We start from the raw sequence: 20,892 nt of genomic DNA, 5'->3' as shown, positions 1-20,892 counted from the left end.
GGACCAGTGGCTGGGAGTGCCTCCTACCATCCATCCCTGCCCAGCCCATGAACCCTGTGGCTGTGCAAAAGCCCACCAGGAGCACTTTAGCACCCAGAAGGCAGTCTAAAGAGCACAGCCTCCTATCGCAGCATAGAAAAACAGCAAAGTACTCAAGGATTTCACTGGGCGGAGGAGGAGGGGGCTATTGGGATCATTAGCATATAAAACATTTCTATGAGGCTTCTGTGGCTTAGCAATTGAGGAAACAGGAATATTAGCAGAATTCACAGATTGTTGAGAAAAAGTTTTAAGTGCAGAAGACAGAGAAGAAGAGATGACGGGGCTAGACAAGTCTAAAATGATCTGCCTCGGAAAAGCAGGCCAATCTAAAGCTCATATCAAAAAGATGGCGTTGGGGGTGAGAATGGAGCCAGGGCCTTGAGAATTAGCAGGTGATGGTGAGCAGGATCCAGGACAGACAAGTTTGCCAGGTAAGCACTGAACATGCTCACCCATGTTTTAACACATCTCAAAGCACCTGTCCCCACCATATTTGGTTCAAGAAATTACCAAAAAAAATTTTTTTTCCTCTGATTTGAGGTAAATGTTCGGCTCGAAATGGTGCTGGTGCGAAAGGTTAATAAACTCACAAGGGTTTGGGTCAAGGCTGTGGGCGATCTTCCTCAGCTCTGGGGGTCTTAGCCGTGCATTCAAAAGCAACATATTTGTCCCATCCAAGGAAACCCAAGTCTCTTGAGCCTTTTATGGTAAGGAAATAAAAGACATGTTGTTCCCGTCTTTAAATAAATGGGTGTGAGTTTCCCATGCTGAACTCAAAGGCCCGGCTGCCCTGAATGCGCGAGAGGTTTATGCATGTCGTGAACTGCTGAGAAGGCTGTGCGGAGATGAGTTCAGACACTTAACTGCAGAACTTTTATTGTAATCCCAGTCTTTTAACACTGGCTTTTGCCATGGAGAAGAGCTTCGAACATAAAGCATCCTTTGAAGTCCAGACAGTAGCAAGACAAAAGGCGAGGAGACAAAAATCAGCCGGAGGATGGGTGCTAGCAGCGCCTCATTCCTTGGGGAGCATCTCCTGCATGCCCCTCCCTCCCGCAAGGCCTGCTGGGTGCAATAGGAACGGGTATGGTTTATCAGGTTTTGTGTGGATGATTGGAGGGTAGCTGTACATCTACCTGAAGCAAGGCAGAACTACCCAGAGCAAGAGCCCAACTGACTTTGTGAAATCAGGTACAGCTAGTTCTGAGGAGATGCCATGCATCCCAAGATGCTCTTGGTTGAGTGCTGCCTCTCAACTCACAGGAGAACCAAACTGCATGGGCAACCATGAGCAGAGCGTTTGTGACACGCTCTAATTGACACCCAGTCTCTTCTGGCATCTGCCTCCCAGCATTCTCCTCGGGAGAGGAAGGTGGGTCCCTGGTGGGCACACAGAAAACTTCTTGATGCAAGAAAACCCGGTAGAAGTCACTTCACACACCTGACTGGCTTGCGGCACCCACAAACAGGAGCAAATAGCGTGCTGATTAAGAGGAATGCAAACTAAAAATGGGAACGGAGATATTAGAAAGCGTGTCAGCTCATATGAATAATTTTAATTAAGATGATTCCCAAACCAGTGGGACCCTTAAGCCATGTGTCCTTGGAGAAAAAGACGTTCACACTTTTAAAAGTTACATAATGTTTGCTTCAAAAACCAAATGAAATATTCAACACGTTAAAGGCTTCACTACAATCTCCTCCTGTTCTTTCACATTTGTGCTTAAATTTTGATTTTTAAGCTGTTTGAGAAACACTATCAAAGGCTCTTCCGGGTCAGATGGCTAGCAGCACCATTCCGAAGGTCATCATGTCTGTAACCCTTTTGCACTGAACCCTTTTTTGGGCATTTTTAATTATACAGAAAACCACATTATTTAATGTATAACATAGCAGTCTGTGGAAGCCCAGCCAAAATGAGAGTGATGATTCTCTTAATTCACTGAGGACCTTACAGTCAGGAAAGGTCAGTTTGCTAATGGTCAGCGTATTTTGAACAATTAGTACTCATTACATCCTCAAGTATAAAGGCAAAATGAAGGAGAATCTGACACACAGAGACACTCAGCTCTGCACTTGTATGGCCCAGAAGGGAAATTCACCCAGATGTGCAATGCTCACATACAAATAGAAAAATAAATAGATAAATACTTTCTTTCTCAATTTAAAAGCTCTTTAATTCATGGAACCACTCACTATCAAATTCTCTCTTCACATAATGGAAACTGGATATATATATATATGGAGAGAGAGAGAGGGAGAGAGAGAGAGAGAGAGAGAGAGAGAGAGAGAGAGAGAGAGAGAGAGACCGAGAGATCCTCCAATAAAGCATTTAGTATAATATATAGTTTTTCAAAGTCCCGTGGTTAGGTTAAAAAGCAACAGTTCCTAAGAAAGCAGTCATACCTAGGGATCTCCTCGACAGGCTGCCTTTGGGGGGGGGCAGCACATCAAACTCTGCAAGAACAGGTGCTTATGTGAGGGAGAGCCTTTGGCTACTAGCCTGCTCAACTCTAATCTGACCCTTCTGAGCGCTCTGGGTGCCCAGGACCACCTAAATAGTCTTAAGACTGAGGGATCCGCCGTCCTCCAAGGGTGCAGACAGGCTTCAAAAAGTTGCAATTAAATGGGAGCTATGGAGATTACAGAGTGACATTAACCATCATTAAGAGATTTCAGTGTGAATGAGCCCAGCAAGCCTTCCCACGTCTGGCTGAAAAGGCCCCTCAGACCAAAGTTGAGAGATAATTTTATAAATACCTGCACTTGTTGGGGGAATTTGTCTGACAGACAGACCTCATGTATCACCTCTACAAAGACACCAGCATGGCTACATTTCAGCACTCCCTTCGCTTTCCAAACAGCACGCACTGGCATGTCGCACAAAAACCACACCACTCATCTGGAGCAGGAGGCAACGCCTGTCTGCCTCGCTTTAAAGAAATTAGCTCTGTTTTCGTAAAATAATGACCAGAGCCTCCGAACTTGAGGGCCCTGTTCACTATGCTGCGTGGGAGCTTTTGATCCTTTGTTTTCAGTTTAAATGTCGGAGATATTGGCAAGTGCAGGGAAAGCAAGCCTCCTCCTGAGAAGGAGAGGAGCCTCTTGTGGCTCGGCAGAGGGCACTGTGTGAGGCCTCTGCAACACAGGCCTCTGGCTGCGGAGAAATGGCAAATTGTTCACAAGGCAGCTGCATTTGCTGTTTCCAGCAGTCAGCAGCCATGGGACCAGAGGTTTGGCCCCAGTGTGGCACCCTAAAGCTTCAGTAGCCGCTTTGCCACCAGGGCCAGACAGTGGTTTCTTTCACTGCAGAACCAGTAACAGACCTGGCATTAAAAAAGAAAACAAACAAACAAACAAACAAAAACAAAACAACAACAACAACAAAAACTTGTCTTCTAAACATGTCGAGGAGTCTTGAATCATCAAGAAGGTTTTTAAGGCCAGGAAGACAGTCCGTTGTGTCTGCCACAATGCCTCGTTTTAAGCCATTTAAACCTTCTTCATTTTATTCATTGAGAGAGAAAACAAAGTCTATTTTGAAAAAATGAGTTGTGTATCATAGTATTTAAAAATTGGCAAAATGAAAAACTAAACTCGGTTACAATGCGGCTTTATAAACAAGGCTGTTGACCAAGGTTGCCTTTCTGGGGCCCACCCAGCCCTTTCCCCTGTGCTAAGAGAGAAGCTGGTAAGGTTCAGTCATTGAGCCTGACCCACAGAATTCTTGCTGTGTTTATGAACTCGGCCAAGGCTAAGCTAGCTTAATTGGTCTAGCTCCAGCAGGCGTTTTTAGTTTATTTCACCTTTAATAATTAGTATTCAATTTGTGCACTCTTAATGAGATGAAAATTAAAGTTTCCACGTTTAATTCTGTGTTTCCATGCTTGACACGCTTCAGGAGTTTTCGTGAATAAACACTGGTATCAATGGTCCGCCAGAAAGGGCTGTCTTCAAAGGCCATGGAATTGTTTACAGAGCTCTGTGCTGTTTAGAAATGGGAGAATAGGTAGCTCAATGGGGGGAGAGGCCCTCCCTCTGGCCAGAACGAGCCTAGGATGGTCTTTTGGATGGTCTAAATAATTTCTCTTCCAGGAGATTTTCCCATCTCATTGGAACTATTTTCAGTTCATTAATAATCTGGCTTTTGCTAAATAAAGAAAAGTTCTCGCCCAGAACCAGCAGCACCACTCTGCAAAAAACATCATTATTTTCTAGAAGCTTGGCTCTGGGTCCTTGCTAAATTGAGATACTTTGGTTTGAAATTTGTCATGCTGGGATCCAGACGGAATGGTGTTTCCCAACTGCCCACACTTCAGTTAAAAAGGAAAGAATTCTTATTATTACATTACCGAATCCACTAGCTTTAAAACCATTTTATCCTTTGTAAAGTGGATATAAAATGCTGACCAGAGAAAGAGAGGAGGGAGCCACTCTCTGTCTACTTGCCTGGGGAGGGAAGGAGGGTCTCCTCACTGTCCTGCAGGGCCTTAAAGGTGCAGGAGGATGGAGCCTCCAGCAAGAGACAGAAGTTAGGCCAAGCATGGGGTTGAGGGTGATTTTTAATGAACAGAAAATGTGCTGTATTTTTAGGAAGGCTGGTCTTGCCCTGGGGCTCTGAGGAGCTGTCCAGGAATATTTCCGTACACCACATTTACAGTGACAATTTTTCTGCAAGCTGGTTCCCAGGGTGTGAAAACTGTAAAGGGCCACATTCAGTTATCTTTTGATTCTTCTCTGATTTCCCTAGCTATGCCCAGAATGCAGAAAAAAAATAGAACAAAACAAACAACAAACAAACAAACTGTAGTTCTACATCCACACTCCAGGTCAGAGGACGTGAAGATGCTGGCTGAAAGGAAAGATTTTTTTCCTCTGTAGGTTGCCTTGTGGATGATTCTGCAACAAAGCACACTAACTACAGGGATAGGCCAGCTTGAACAGAAGGACTTGAAGACCTGCTACCACAAGCCAGCTTCTTCAGGATGGTTTTCCCCTCAGAGCTAAGAAAAACACCTGAGGTGTCCCCTCACTCTGCCAAGAGGGCTGAGTTTTCAGACTGGGATATAGAGCTGGTTAAAATAATGATCTAAGTTTGCCTTTCTAATTGTTTTGAGACCTCGTATCAGATTTGAAAGGTGTTGAGTGTTCTGAGAATCACAGTCAGGCAAAAGAGCTCTGATTCTTCATGATGCGATCTGCTTCTCTAGTCTGTGTGTCAAACAGTCCCGGCATTAGCAGCAGCTGGGTCCCAGGAAGCCCTTCCACAAGGCATCATCCACCTAACTGTGTTTCCCTCACAGAATATCTGCACTTCCTCCTATGTGGACACCTGAGAAGCTATTTTGTTTTCTTTGAAGAAATATGATACAGGATTTTTTAAAATTGATTTCTTAACAAGTGGTAGACAGTCATGCAAGAGCCCAGCATACTGGTCCAGCTTGTAGGAGGAATTCATGCACACAGAGTTGTGCTTCTTCCAAAGACTGTGTTGAACATATACACACAATGAGCCCCGCACAAACATGGCTGAGCACAACAGTGCTGGAGGTAGTCACTTCCGGGTCTAGAATTACATTTCTTCTTTCTGATTTTCTGTATCTATTGTCCTCTACAAAACATAGCCAATACCTTCTCTACAAGGGGAAAATAAGACAATAAATACTATTTTTTAGAGGAGTGTGCCTATGGCTGGGATGGCAGCAACAGCAGGAAGCACTCCTATGGAACTGAGCAGGTGAAGGCGTGTGTCCTGGAGCAGAAGGATTGTGATAGGACAAGACAGGTGATGTAGACATAGTCCATGTCACTTACATGGGTATAGGAAGCAGCCTTGACCTCTACAGGTCTTATGGAAGGCCCAGTGGATTTTAGAAGAAAGGCAATAGGAACTGCAGAAGATCATAGAGCAGGAAGAGAGAGGAAACTGGATGCACAGAATAGCGTGGGGCCACCACTATCTTGGATTCTATTGGGGACATTTCCATCGTCCAATCTGACTCTCAGATTTTCTATCAGTAACAGGCCTATAAGCAATGACGCTCACACAGTTCAAAGTCAAATCATTTAACTAAAAAGCCAAATTAAACCAGCAAAAGTTATCTGAACAAATTCTCCTGAGTCTGAACATGTTTGTAATGCACATCAAATTAATAAACTACTCACTTCTATCAAGCGTATGGACTCTTTCACATTCAATCATATTCTTTCTCTTCTCCTCACCACCTCCTTCTCTGTGTCTACTTTTACTCCAAAGAAAGAGCAAGGTCCCCAAAGTGGAGTTACCTGTGTCTTATGTTGTCTAGAACATGATGAAGTCTAAATAAAACCCAGGTCAACGCTTGCAACCTGATGTGCTTTCGCTATACCAAGCGTATCCATAAGCAGGCAGATCAGAAAGTCAGATTGGAAACACATAGATGGCACCTAAGGGATGGGAGGTGTGCTCCTGCTTCCAAAGCCAGCCACATGCGATCTAACTGTAACAGCAGTGCAAGCATAAAACAGGAGCAGATCGTCAGGACCCCTCACATCTGTGCAAGGGTGTGCAGCACCGAGACAGAAAATGCATCTTCAGCGGGAAGTTGGCAGTACCCATGCTTGGGAGCACTCGGGCTGTCAAATGTTGAGCTACTTCTCATTCCGAAGGTGTACAGGGCACCTCACCTCCATGTGCAGCTTTAGCTGGGCCACGAGAGCTCAGGATTCCAGGGAACCTGGGCTTCCATTGGTTTCCAGGAGAGTGGAAGAGGCTTCTCAGATGTGTACGTGGGAATCTCTCCATCAGCCCTGGCACAGAATTCTTCAAAAAATCAGTAGCCCGATTTGCCAGGGTGTGCCTGCCTCAAGTTGGACACTGTCAGTGGCTTTCCTCGGCCTTGCCACCCACATCCCTTTTAACCCAACCAAAAGTTTCCTAATCCCTTGTATTTCTAGGTGTTCTTAGAGCAAAATCAGCTCTTTAGGCGAGCTTTATGCAGCTTTACAATGCAATGCATAAATGCATGTTGAAATGCATGAGTTGCAACTTCACAAAAAAAAATAACCTCAAAGATTTTCAGCATGCTTGAATACTGTTACTTAATCACAGGAGACTGTCTATATTATTCTGTAATCTCACTTAAATCGTATAATGAATGCAATAATGAAAATTAAAATCCCCGTATGCGCGGTTGAGCATCTCCTAATCTACATGTGATCGAAAGCAGAGTCTGTTCTCTCCCATGAAGAGACTTATTGGGGCCCTCAATACTAAAAGTCTAGTAGGACGAAATATCATGTCATACACTTCTCTTATTAGAGCAGGATTGATCAGCCCCTCCCTCCATTCTGGAGACTACAGGAGTATTAATAATTCTTATCATGGTATCCATCTTGCTAACTGCATGAGAAATATTCCTTTCCCACATCAGACATTCTCAGAATTGAGATATGAAAAAGAGGATAGCTTCCAATTTTTCTGGCAAAGAAAAACACATTCAGAACAAACTGAGACAGATATAAATATATCCAGTTGTGTGGTAGGCAGCTGTCTTCCCTTTCTAGCAGGATTCTCGGTTGCTCTGTTTCAGCCGTATTCATCTTGGAAAGCCAATTTGCAAGCAGCAAAAGAAAGTAAAGCTTGGAGGAGATCTGAGGCGTGAATGAGCCTGCCAGCCAAGCCCTGTGCTCAGCCCGTGGGTTGGCCTGGGTGTTAGTCCATTGGTTTACTCAGCCTTAATTGAGCAGCTGATATGCCTTGTGCTCCAGCAATTTGCAGGTGGTAGCAGGAGATGCTGGTATCTCAGGGAAGCAATCCACCCTCAGCAGGCATGAGACACACTGGCCATGCTTACGCCACATAACGAGCCTAATTTAGTGACTGATAATATTGGGAGTGCATGGGTCTTCATCCTGCCTCATAGACAAGCAAGAGTGCGGAGTCGGTAATGGATGACAATGACCATAATAGCCTCAAGTTACATAAATATTAAAACCAAATTCTTTTAGTTTTTATTGTCTTTCCCTCTCCTAGACACATCTAGCAAATTCTTCAGAACAGTGTCTTTCTTCCATCTGCAAAGATGGAGGAATTTTCTTTTGCTGTGATCAGGTCCGACGCTGTAGCCCCTGGAAGAATGCCACAGACATTATCCTGCTCTGAGATCACTATAGACATTTTCATAACTTCCTCGCATTCCTTGGCATATCTGCGGTAGAGCCAGTCTGCACGCTCTCCGGCCGTAGCAAGCCAGCTGCAGGATGAGTGCCCAGACCGAATCTGCCAAGAGGCTGGCAAAAAGGACCTGGTGGCCCTGGACACCTCATTCCGCCTCTTTCTCCGCCTCTGCTAACAGTGCTTCTGGATGCTCTGAAGTTGTTTCTGAGAAGAAGCAGGGGAAACCCTTCCTGCGGACCAGCGACAGTGCTGGTGTCAGTACTGATCACACACACACCAAGCAGCAGCATTCAGTGAGGCTGGGCTTTCCGTGTTTTGCTTTGTTTTGTGTTGATTTTTCATTTTAAAGATGGGGGAACCTTCGTATCAACGTCGCAGGGGTCGGGAGTGAGCAGTGTGCCATAGGAAGCCCACCGTCCCCTACACAGCCTCTGTCTCCCTGCCCAGTCCAGAGACAGACACGCCACTGCCAGGATCAATGCCAGAAGCCTGGGAAGAGGAGAAGAAAATAAAAGTTTGACAGGAATTTATAAATACAGCCTCAGTTAAGCGCATCATCATTCATAATACCATTAAATCTATTTCAATAAACAAAAACATGCTTTACTTTTCCAGGAATTCTTTGTGAAGGGAAAACATTACGCGGAAAAAAAAATAAAGTGTTATTGCAAACACAGTTAAAATCTGGAGTGAGGTTTTGAATAAACAAATTAAATTGCAATGGGATATAGTGTGCCTTGGAGCCATTTCTTGACAAAACAGTCATCTTATTTACACGCTCCACAATACCCCACCATGGATGTCGAAGGAAAAAAATAAGGAGAAAAATAATTAGCATATTAATCTTTTTTATGCCGCCATCTTTCAGATCCAGAGGACCATGGTGTAATTTAAATCTAAACGCTTTCCTGGCATTAGAATTCATTTTAGATGGGTCAATTGTTCCATAATAAAGGGGTAGGAGGTGTACTTCATGCAAGAGATTTATGTTTGCCATTTGTTCATATTCATGTGCTACTGAATACCCTCAATTCAAATGGTGATGGCTGTTCATATCAGCCGGGCGGCAGCCACACAGATCACTAACCGGGAGCAATGAATTTCATTTGCAGGACAAAAAATACAGCGAAATTAACTCCAACAGTTTATTGATTTTTGCTTAACAGAAGCCAGTCTAACAGCTCTATTGCCCCCATAATGATTACTGACAAAAGTTTAATTAAGCAATTATGAAGCCAATAATAGAGTTGTCTGGCCCGCTCGGCTCCAGCCCGTTCAGGACTTATCTCCCTCCTGCACATCACAGCAGCCGGAATGTGCTTGAGGAGATTAATGCCGGAGAACACAGATGCCTACTTCTATTCTGCTTCATGATGCCGTTTGAATGGAGACGGGAACACAGGCTCCCCTTTATCAAATTACAAGTCCGCTTTTCATGAATATGTAGTTTAAAAAAAAACCTAGTGGTGGCTTCAAGGTGTAATTATAAAGACATACAACAAAAATGACACACAATTCTGCCTTAGTAATCCCCGCCATGAAATATGCATGATAATGTATTACTGAATAAAGACTTAACAACGTTCTAAGAGGCTTTGCCGTCGTACGTTATACAAACAATTGACAGCCTTCTCCCAATGTTGTGGGAGATATTGTCTGACCTCCCGGCGTTGTTCCACTTCCTCTTAAATGTATTGTTTCCAGCTGATTGTGTTGTTATTTGTCCGTAATGCTATTAGACCGGTCTTATCTGTTTGTAAGAATTCCCGATTTATTATGTATGCTTAAATATGGAAATGCAAAAAAAACGTGAGCTCCTTTCTGGCATTAATCATTTCATAAAATATGCACCAGGTCGGGGAACCTGCAAACCCAGAGGGGAGGAAGCTTCTGGGCTTAGAGCAGAATCCTTACAGCTCCAGAGACATCTCCTCCAGGGAGCCTCGCATCGCTTCGGGTGTGTTCAAAATGCCTTTACTCAAGAGAGAGGTCTGCTTTCCTGGTCTCTGAAGCAATGATTTGATGACCTCTTTCTTTGTCTTTCCTTAAAAGAACCCATACTGATACTCCAAAACAAACAAGCAAGCCACTCTTCCCTCATTCAAAAAAAAAAATGTAGAAGGGTGAACACAGGAGACTAGACACTTCCAAACTTGGCTGCTCACAGCCTGTCTTGCTATACTTATATACATGGAGAAAGAAAGTCACCAAGTGGGTTTTTTGTCACTAATAAAATGTGTCTTATCCAAATGATGGTGATTTATTTTATCAAAAGTGAACTAGAAGACATTTGTCTTCTTGGAGCTGCTGGGAACAGCTGCTTGAGCGTAAGAGGCAGCAGCTGGGGAGGCAGCAGAGGGTTCTGAGGCATGGCCTCGCCTTGCAGCACTGACCCCTTACTCAGCAGGCAGCCTGGTGGGCGGACCTGTGCCTGATGGTCAGGCAGGACAAGGCAGCAAGGCAGACAGCCACATTCTTCCAGTCCCTGCTGGCTGACCCCACCCATACAGGGAGTGTGCCACGGGCTGTGTACATATTCATCTACGGTCTGCATCAAGGAGTAGGGGGCCGTGAGCCTGCATGCTTGGACTATTAGAATAGATAAATATATCCTCCAGGCTTTCTATTAATAAGCCAGAACATATCTGTCTGTCTGTCTGTCTGTGTTCTTTCTTTCTTTCTCGTGATGACCATAGAGAAATGACAAGGAGCACTCTGTAGATGTTGTAAATGCACAAGATACTGATCAGAAGAGAACCTTGCTAACAGAGACATGTCCACCCTCCACAGGAATTTGTCAGGCCAAACGAGGGACCTGCTCCCTGCCTAGGGCACTATGGTCCACCTGTGCCATAGGCTGAATCTGAGAAAACTAAAATCTCACCGAAACTAAAGGAATTTTTGCCTCTTGACCAGTACAGAAGAGGCTTCTCACTGGGGTGCCATCTCTACAGCTTTTACCACTCTTGAGAAGTGGTCTCAGGGAGTCATGGACAGTAATCCCATCCAAATATTAGGAAATGGTTTAGAGGTGTCCCTGCGCCCACTGCCATTAGGCAGAAAGGCTGAAAGATCTAATAGACAAAAGGAGACATTACTAGTCTTTTGGTATTCATTAGAAAATGCTCAACCTGTGAGAACAGAAATACATCTTAGAATGTCCGAAAGGAACATTGTTCTTCTGTGTGGCTAATTGCTGGAATTTTCAACATTGGCCCCACGATGCCTTTGAAAGCCTGGCAGAAAGACTCCTTAAAGGAAAAGATACTGAAAGGGTCCCTGAGCCGGGAACATGGTGGGGGGGAGCTTCCCCCTCAGGAAAAATAGCACTGGTCCAGGACATGGGGCAAAGATTAAATTAAAATAATCTTTGAAGGATAGCCACCTCAAAGCAATTCTCTCTCTCTCTCCCTCCCCCTCCTTTCCTCCCTCCTTCTCTCTCTCTCTTTCTCTCTCTCTCTCTCTCTCTCTCTCTCTCTCTCTCAAACACACACACACACACACACACACACACACACACACAAATCCACTTTTTCACTAATAAAGAACAAATCCAGAGTCTTGTGCCGAGTGCTACCACTGAGAGATAGGTAACCAACCCCATCCACAATTGGAATCTCATTAGCGGGTACTCACTGGGCACCGGAGCATGCCACACTCTCCACAACTGACTCCTGTGCATTCGCTCCATTCGCTGCTGAACTTTGAAAGATAAACAACACTAGATTTTTAAAAAATGTGATCTACCAGGAAGTGAGCTTCCCCCAGTCCTGCAGCTACATGCGACTGACTCACTCTCTGTCCTGAGCGGAGGTCTGTGAGTCAAGACAGCGTAGCTTTAAATATAATTCAAACAGAACCTCTGCGGTCTTCCTCACAGAACCCATTTTTAACCAGTTCCTAATCAGCAGAGCCATCCAGGGGCAAGTGAGAGGTTGTGAACCACGCCATGTCAGCTTGGTAATTATTCTTTAAGAGGCCCGGGAATGCTGTACTTGTTCTGGAAACATGAAAGATGGAAACGAAACACTTCACATGAACACAGGGGCAACACAGAACCATTAGTGGCATTCATAAGTGCGGCATTTTATTAACAAATGACACACATTCTAGGCACCATGAAGAAGGGACCTCAGTGGCAAGATTCAGGGTGCACACGCAGGATGTCACAGCTTCTGAAACCTGATCAAAAACCGGTGGAGTCTGCTTTAAAACAGAGCCTCCTGTCACGTGAGAGAAGCGTTCTTTTCTTCCGGAAGAATCCATCTCTCGTTCACTTAGCTAATAAATATCATGAGGGTCTCACATCCGGCCGCTGAAACAATGCTTTCCTACTGGAGTTCTGGGTGTGGGCAAGGCATCTTGCCACTGAACTTCCTCCTCCGTGCCTGCAGACAACCCTGCGCTTTTTGTCGTTCTTGCTTCTTTCCCACGCTCTGTTTGTTTGTGAGTTTTGTTGCCAAGTGGTGACGAATGGTGATTTACTCTCATTAGCGGCGTTCTGAGCAGAGACTGACAGTTCTAAGGGTTGCTTTCAGCTCTGCCCCTCCTAGATGAACGCAGAGCAATCCCCCTTTGCTTTGTGCCTCTCCGATCGAATGCAAAGATAGGCTTTAAATCTGTAAATTAAATATCAGGGGCCCTTACAGTAACACATCAAGCATGATTGGTTTAGGAATTCGCTGGGGAGAGGGTCCCCGACCTGTTAGCAATCCAGGACGCTTCTCAGTCTGCTCGCCCTCCGGTAGCTCATTGTGGAGACCGGCCACAGAACACACAAGTGTTTGCTAATAGACCGCGCGCCTCACCGTGGGTGCTGGGTTCCCATTTTCTGTAACGTGCCATGATTACTTTTTTAGGGGCTTTCGCTTTCCCCAGCTGATCTGCCTCTAGTTAGGCAGCATTAATGACACTTCAGTCATCCTTGCTTTCAAGCCGAGTCCTTCCACGGCGAACAGAGAACTGACATTTCCTGACATTTTCCCAACTAATTACAGGACAAATAATTAAGCATGTTCTCGTATGTAACAAATGAAGGCAAAAGCCGTCTGTCATGACTGGTGATTGATGACACTCCGGGAGACTTTATCTGATGGGTCCTGCCACGCAATGGAGGGGAAGCAAATTTATTAGAATGAACAATGCAAATTCGGAGTCATCTCATCCAGTTATGCGCCAAGGCAATATCCATGTCAAGGTGACTGTGACAATGAAAGACAATATTTGCATTTTGTGGGCAGGTTGAAGGGGAAATCAGAGCAGGAAGATGACAGGCCTAATTATTTTGGCTCATACAGGCTGGGACAGCTGTTTCTGGTGTCCTGAACAAGGCTGTCACACAGGTAACTAAATAGGTCTGCATATAAGTCTGTATCCAACACTGTACGGAGATGTCTACCACTAATGACCAACGCTAATGTTACTGCCAGCCCTGAAAAACAGGAAATGTGTCAGTGCACACCTTCTGCGAAGCAGTCAACATTTCGCTACATAATTACTTGTTAGTGAATTAATTCCTATCTGTCAGTATCTATGCCAGTGTCATTTTTAGACCATTACAAAATTATGCCATCGCCATAGCAACAGCAGGCATAGTTAAAAGGCAAAAGAGTTCAGACACGCAGGAAAGTGCCTAGTTAGGCAAGAGATGATAACGTGGAATCCGGAGCGATCTGCTCTTGTCTCCCACTCTAATATCCTTCATTTGGAATCCACGTTTGATCAGTGATTATTAGTCAATGATTTCGGGCTCCCCATTGCCACCCACAGTTAACGCGTCTCATAATTAAAACCACAGTGTGCAGTAGCATCTCTCAAGAAGAAGCTCACCTCCCTGTCAAGTCAATTAGCTGGGTGCTTAAAAATGACATGCCCAGTGCTGGGCAGCCCAGAGCTGGTATGCAAATAGACAGGCGGGCAGAGCTCACAGCCGCTGCCTCCCTTGGCTTTATTGACAAGGACTTTCTATTAAGTCTGTGTGCAGATGCCCCATTCACTTCCACAGTCCTTTGTGCCCATCCCGTCTGCCTCACCAAATCGCCATGCTGCACCTCCACCTTCCTCCTGTTTAGCGTTTCAGGATGCCATCACATTAGCCAGACCAGCCTTGACTTTATTCAGATACAGGTCTACAAAACTCAGATGCTCTCTGCATCTGACCGGTGACCGGTGACCTTCTGGACCCTGAATTCCCCTAGAGAAATATACTTTAAGATCTTTAAGGTGGAGGGAGGCGGAAGGGGAGGTGGAGGGAGAGAGAGAGAGAGAGAGAGAGAGAGAGAGAGAGAGTATGAATAGGAGATGAGGGAACTGGGAAAGAGAGAGAGAAAGCAAGATTAATTACAACCAATCAAAAATGAGAAACAAAAATATTTTCATCTTAAAATAAAAACAGTAGAAATTATAAAATACCCTTTAGAAAATGGAGCCCATGCTCATTGATTTCTTAATTAATTAAAATGTTACCCAGTTAGGGAGGCGGCTCTGCTAAGCTTTCCACACAAATCCATCATTTCTGTTAAGTGCAAACATTCTCTGGGTGAATTTGCGCTGATGGACGGCAGACATCTGACTCGAAGTGGTTCCTAATGATTCAGAGAGAGGATTATGTATCAGGGTAATATGGAGAGTGAAGGAACTTGGAAGGGAGGAAGGTCTTTACCTGCAGATTACCACACTGGTTCTTATGCATTATACTGACTATTTTCAATTCAAATAGTGGAGTAGGAGGACCTGGGTACTTTGCATTTGCCAAGGTGTTTACTGCTGTGTGGGGTGTTAGTGGCACAGATCAGGAGTAGGGGATCAAATTGTGTCAACCACTCAATGTGCCAAGCGGGTGAGGCAGGGTCAGACAGCACAGCGCCCACGACTGTGCTTTAGGAACTTATGCATCAGACAAGAAAGGCAGAAAGAAAGGTGGTTCAGTGCAAGGAAGCCAGCCCTAAGACTGTGATCGCTTCTCAGCAATAACACTGATCCAGGTGGAAGCCAGGCATCCTTTCTAGCTGAGAGCCCAGCACACAAGTACCAAGTCCCAACGCTCAGGCAGATCTCCGCCAACATGAAAGCAGGGAGAGATTTCATTTGGGTTCCACTTAACGAGGTTGTGGGCCTGCTGCCTCTAGTTACCACCAAATCCCGAATGGGCAGAAATCGATAGCTTTCCCGGAAGGGTCTCTGTGAGTCCTTCTTTTCAGACAGTACCACTGACTGTCACTAATACAAAGGCAACAAAGGATGCTAGAACCGTTTTTTAAAGAATACCAGATTTTGCATATTTTTGTGATTTTTCCGCAGCTTGTCTACTCTATCCCAGACGTTCACTGCCCAGGTTACTGCCCTTATTCTGTTTGAGTCTCAAATTGCTTAAATTTCACACATAATGACTGACCCCAGCTCCAACCATTTTAACTGTAAACATCGTTATTTGTAATTTGTAGAAGGATCGTTAGCCACAAAGTGAATATGTCCACTGGTTAAGAAGTTACTTTTTTAAGAGATGTAAATAACAACGTGTCTTGGTAGAAACTGTATACAAATTTGATACAACAAACCAATAAAATAACTCCTGTCTAATGACCCCAGTCAGTCTAATTAATGTACTCTGCTACATTACATTTTAAGAAGTGACCATTGTATGATACACTTTGAAATATGCACAAGCTAATGGGATAAGATACAAAAATTATTATGCTGACAGTAAATCATATTACATTCCTAATAAGCATTAACTAGATAACTAGGTCAAAGCAGTATTATCTTAATTGATTTTTCAAAAGAAACCTGACAGAAAAATGTCAATGCTAGAATATTTCTTCATGCATCATTAAAACAAGATTGGCTTTTAACAAAAGAAGAGCCCTTCACAGAATTGATTCTTGCTTCGGGCTGCCTGCAAGTAAGTGTATTACATAAAAATCTATACAGGATATTAAAACAACACCGCTCTGCAAGACAGTTACAATTAAAAGCTGACACCCCCCAATGTGTCGACCACAGTGGCTTGCCAGCAAGGGAAGGAGAGTCTGTGTGAACAGGGAACCTTCCACAGAGGGGGGAAAGGAGCAGTTAGCCGAGTTTCTGATTAAATTCAAACACCCATCACTTCTCTGTTTTGTAACTTGGTAGTTATTAAAAAATGGCACAGGCTTACCCGAGTAACATTCCCTGGAATGTTTAATTAGGGGTTCCATGCTGTCTGCATGCAGATTCTGATGAAGGCCCTGCACAGGCAAGGCTGAGAACAGTTATGTTAGAGAGAAGTCAAGATGTTCTTCCCTCCCCCATCCCCTACACTCCCACCCCGTGGTGGTAGAGGAGTGCTGGGTCATAGGGATGATGGGAAATGCATAAATACGGCACCTCAGAAGTTGCCAGGTGGCACTCTGTGGCAGAAGCAGGTGTGTCTGTGAAGACTCCTCACCCAGTTGGCATGCTATTATGAACTCATCCACGAGACATCCTCTTTAGTTTTATCTCCAGGCTCTGTTTCCTCACACTGAGAGTCAGGATGGTCAGATCAACTTACAGAAAGGGAATTTAAGCAAGAGGGAACTTGAGTTTCTCCTGAACCAAAAGGGTTTCTCAATGCAGAGGTCCTAGCCATGCTGTCTGTCCTGGAAAGGGCTAGGCCTATGGGAAGTGCATGTGTGAAGCTTTGCACTCAGGGCAGGGGAACACCAAGATGGGAGGAGTCTATCCATCCTAAGAAAAATTCAGACATTTAAGCAAAGGCCAAAATGGGATTCTTCTAGCATTGCCTTTAATGTCATAGAGAAGATGGTGGCTAAGGGGAACAGGCAGCTTTAAATTATTTCTTCCCACTCCACCCCTGCCCAGGTCCATCTTCCTCCTCTTTTGTCCCTCCAGTCTGGACTCTGTTTACTTTTGTTCAGTTGTTCATCCCACCCCTACTCATCCCATATTTAGTTTTACATGTAGATGCCTACAAAACACATTCCCAGAACATGGACTTGCCAGGGACGCCCTGTTTATAAGTAACTGGCAAGATGAACAACACCTAAGGAGACCTGTTGGTGACTCTATGAAGGAACTTGTGTTAATCACATTTGGGGAAAAGGTTTCCATGCATTTGGATAACTTTGGAGATCACCGTATTTCCTAAGTAGATTTTCCAATCTCTCCACTCTGTTAGTTAAAATGTCTGTCATGAACATGTGTTCCCCATTTCTTTAATAAGTCCATGTGAATCTTGTCATAAGTAGAAAGCCTTTTGTACACCAGGATCTTATGACCTTGAACAAGTGTTCAGTTTTTTTCACCCTGCTATGGTCTATGTAAAGGGCACTACAACAACACAGAGAGGAAGGGGGACTGTCAGGGATGGAGAATGCTAAGCATTGGCTGTACCTCCTTTGGTCTGTGTCAACGGGCAATCAATATTTCATACCAGAAATAGTTTTCTAGATATCTAAAATGTTTAAACCTAAGAAACTTCTTTGCATTCATTTTTCCATGATGCTTCATTGCTGCCCCTTAAAGCACATGGGTCCCGATGTCTCTTCTGTTGACAGTATGTATTTAATGAGGGGTTTACTTAGTGCCAAGCACCGGGCATATAAGAAAATCCCAACTACTTTACCTCCAAATGGAACCTGTTTCCCAAAGCTCATGGCTTGTCAATTTTATCCCTGGTAAGTGGTGCTATGGTGAGAGGTGGTAGAAGCTTTGGGCTATAGAGAGCAGTTGGAGGAAATGTTATTATAGCATTACTTCCTGTCCTCAGAGTTATATCAGCTTAGGTGTTCCAGCCCATGCTCTACTGTTACAGTCTCCACTTAACCTTCTCTGCCATATCAAACTGCCAATAGACCATGAGCCTAAATAAACCTCCCCTTCCTTATGTTGTCCCTTGTCAGTAATATGTTCACAGAGATGAACTGTTGTAACTAATGCCAGACCCACTTAGTCTGGAGTTTGGGCCATTTTGAAAGTGACCAGGAGAGGTCAGGTTGCCTCATTTGTCTGTAGAAAGACCAGCCCAGGAGTCAACTTTCATCACATCCCAATGACTGCTTCCCACTATGGCACTTTAAGGAGGTATCAGTCATCATCTTGTGGGCAATGCTGTGAAGATTTGTGTGATGCCTGTGTCAGCAATGAGACCCAAGACAGAACTCAAGTGCCATAGAATAGAGGAGCATGCCAGGAGAACCATGTCAAGGTCACAGAGTGGTATACCAGAAGGCCAAAGAAAGGGGTGCTATTAGGTCAGTGTCAAATTCCAGATACAGTAGAGTGATATGCCACAAAGTCTATGTCAGGATGCAAGTACCACAACGGGATATGCCAGCCCCAGGTCCATGTCAGAGGATGTACACCAAAGAGGAGCATGTCACAAGAAGGACCATACAATTGGGTCAATATCAGGCCACAGGTGCAGCTAAGGTACACATCACACAGCCCATACAAGATCCTGGGCACCCAGATCCAGGCAAGGGTACTGTGGGAGGATTTACCACGTAGTCCTTGTCTGGTACCAGTTTCAACCTCCCACCCACTGACACAGAGCTTTGGGAATGACAGCTATTACCATCTGAATTAATTTTGCTGGGGAAGGAGAACCCTTGCTGTTCAGTTCTTTGTCATTACAGAAGCCCACAGAATGGAAGAACCATATCCTCATAGTTAGCAAATTAAAGTACAGGGAATTTTTAAAAGTTCTCAGCTTTTTAAAGAAAATTCTTTAGGGGAAGAAGAGATGACTCAGGAATTAAGAGAACTCGTTGCTCTTGCAGAAGACCAAGGTTTGGTTCCTACCACCCACTGGTTGCTTACAAGTGCCCAGAACCTCCAGTTCCAGAGGACTTGATGTCTTGTTTTGTTTTCTGTGGGAACCAAGCACACTGCCTTGAGAAACTGCAGCTTATTCATCTTTAAACAAGGATGGTAAGACTAGTGTTCAGGACTTCTGGAGCATCGTGTGGAGAGAGCATGTCACAAACAGGAGACATCCAACACATTCTCTCTCAGTGCTGCACAGCATAGTGCTGGCTGTTACCCCAACCCCCATCCCAAGCACCCAGTGCTTCCTGTCCCATTCATCAATGCTTGCTTTAGTGTGAGCGTCACTACCCCAGGATCTTGTACAGAACCAATGCAACAATGTTCCTGATGGTGGAGTTTCAAACTTCCTTCCTGAATAGGTCCACCCAACAGAACCTGCTTGAATATACCCCTATAGATTCTGCTTAAGTATATCCCCTATATTTCCTGCTTGAATATGTCCCTACAGATCCTGCTTGAATATACTCTTATAGGTCCTGCTTGAATATATACTCCTCACGGATCCTGCTTAAGAATATTTCCTACATGCCCTGCTTGAGTATACTGCTATAGAGTCTTCTTAAGTATATCCCCTACATTTCCTGCTTGAATACATCCCTACAGATTCTGCTTCACTATACCCTTGTAGGTCGTGCTTGTCACACAGCTTCATGAACCTGAAGGGTATCCATCCTGTTCCCATTAGGGTGCATGTGCTGATAAGGGCACAACTACTTGAAACTGTTACACTCCTAGGGTGATCTCAACACTGGTCACACATTCTCCTTCCCCAAAAAGCAAAACCTGGGCCTAGCATTGTCATTGAACCACTTGAGGATGTGGTCACAAAGCCATCACCATAGCAGCACCATAGTCAAGCAATTTCAATGAAAATCTTTCAGTTTTTTTTTTAACTTTCTGTGGCTGTAAAACTAGCAAGTTCTAATTTGGAAAACTTGCTGCCAATAAAAAGTCAACCCAGAAAATCAATTTTGTTCTTATTGAAGTTTTCATTTGATTCATTTTCAAATTAATACAAAAAGCATTGCAAGTCATTTACCTGTCGATCAAAATATATTTTCTAAATAGGGTTTGAATGTGTTTGACAGCTTTCAATAAAATCCTTGGGTTTTCTTCCAGTCTCTTAGAAAGAATTAGAGGATTTCTTGCAGAGTGTTCTGGACAGGCATTGAAAAGGAAACGTCCATCAGAGACCAGACTTCAGTTTTACACCATGCTTTACAAACATCCACATGTCTCAAAATAATGTATATTTTAATGGCGGCAAGCCTATAGTTTGTATAACTCCTCTACTCTGCCCATTTCACTTTCTGCATATAAATTTCCATAGCAGATCACAGCCTAATTTTGATCTTATGAAACCTTCCTCATTAGAGCTCTGGAAGCCATATACCCAAGTGGCCGAAGGTCACTATATATAACAGAGAATATCCCAATTGCTACATTGTTACATGAAACTTGCACTCTTAAAACAGATATCTATCTTCCATACTTAGTAAACCAATACTAAATATATTAACCTAATATTGTCCATCAAGTGTCTGAACTAAGGCAGCGGCCTGCATTTCCATTTTAGAGAAGAAAATGTGGGGTTTCATGGGAAGTTATTGTTTTGTTGACAGGGATCTAACACATCAGTTTTTGTTATATTGTGCTAAAAAGTAGTCATTTATGCTCAATGCAAGTTATTTTATATCAATATGATATTGTATTCTATGAGCTTTTACATGAAACTGATTAAATTAAATCAATACATGACGATGTGAAGATATTGCCAATCTGTTCCGTTGAATAATGGTTCTACCATGATATGAAAAACCATGGCGGGGGTTGCGGATTTAGCTCAGTGGTAGAGCGCTTGCCTAACAAGTGCAAGGCCCTGG

Source organism: Rattus norvegicus, chromosome 1 (assembly GCF_021556685.1).
Source record: "Rattus norvegicus strain SHRSP/BbbUtx chromosome 1, alternate assembly SHRSP_T2T, whole genome shotgun sequence".
NCBI lineage: Eukaryota > Metazoa > Chordata > Mammalia > Rodentia > Muridae > Rattus > Rattus norvegicus.
The sequence above is the reverse complement of the archived record's forward strand: the minus strand, read 5'-3'. Positions refer to the sequence as shown.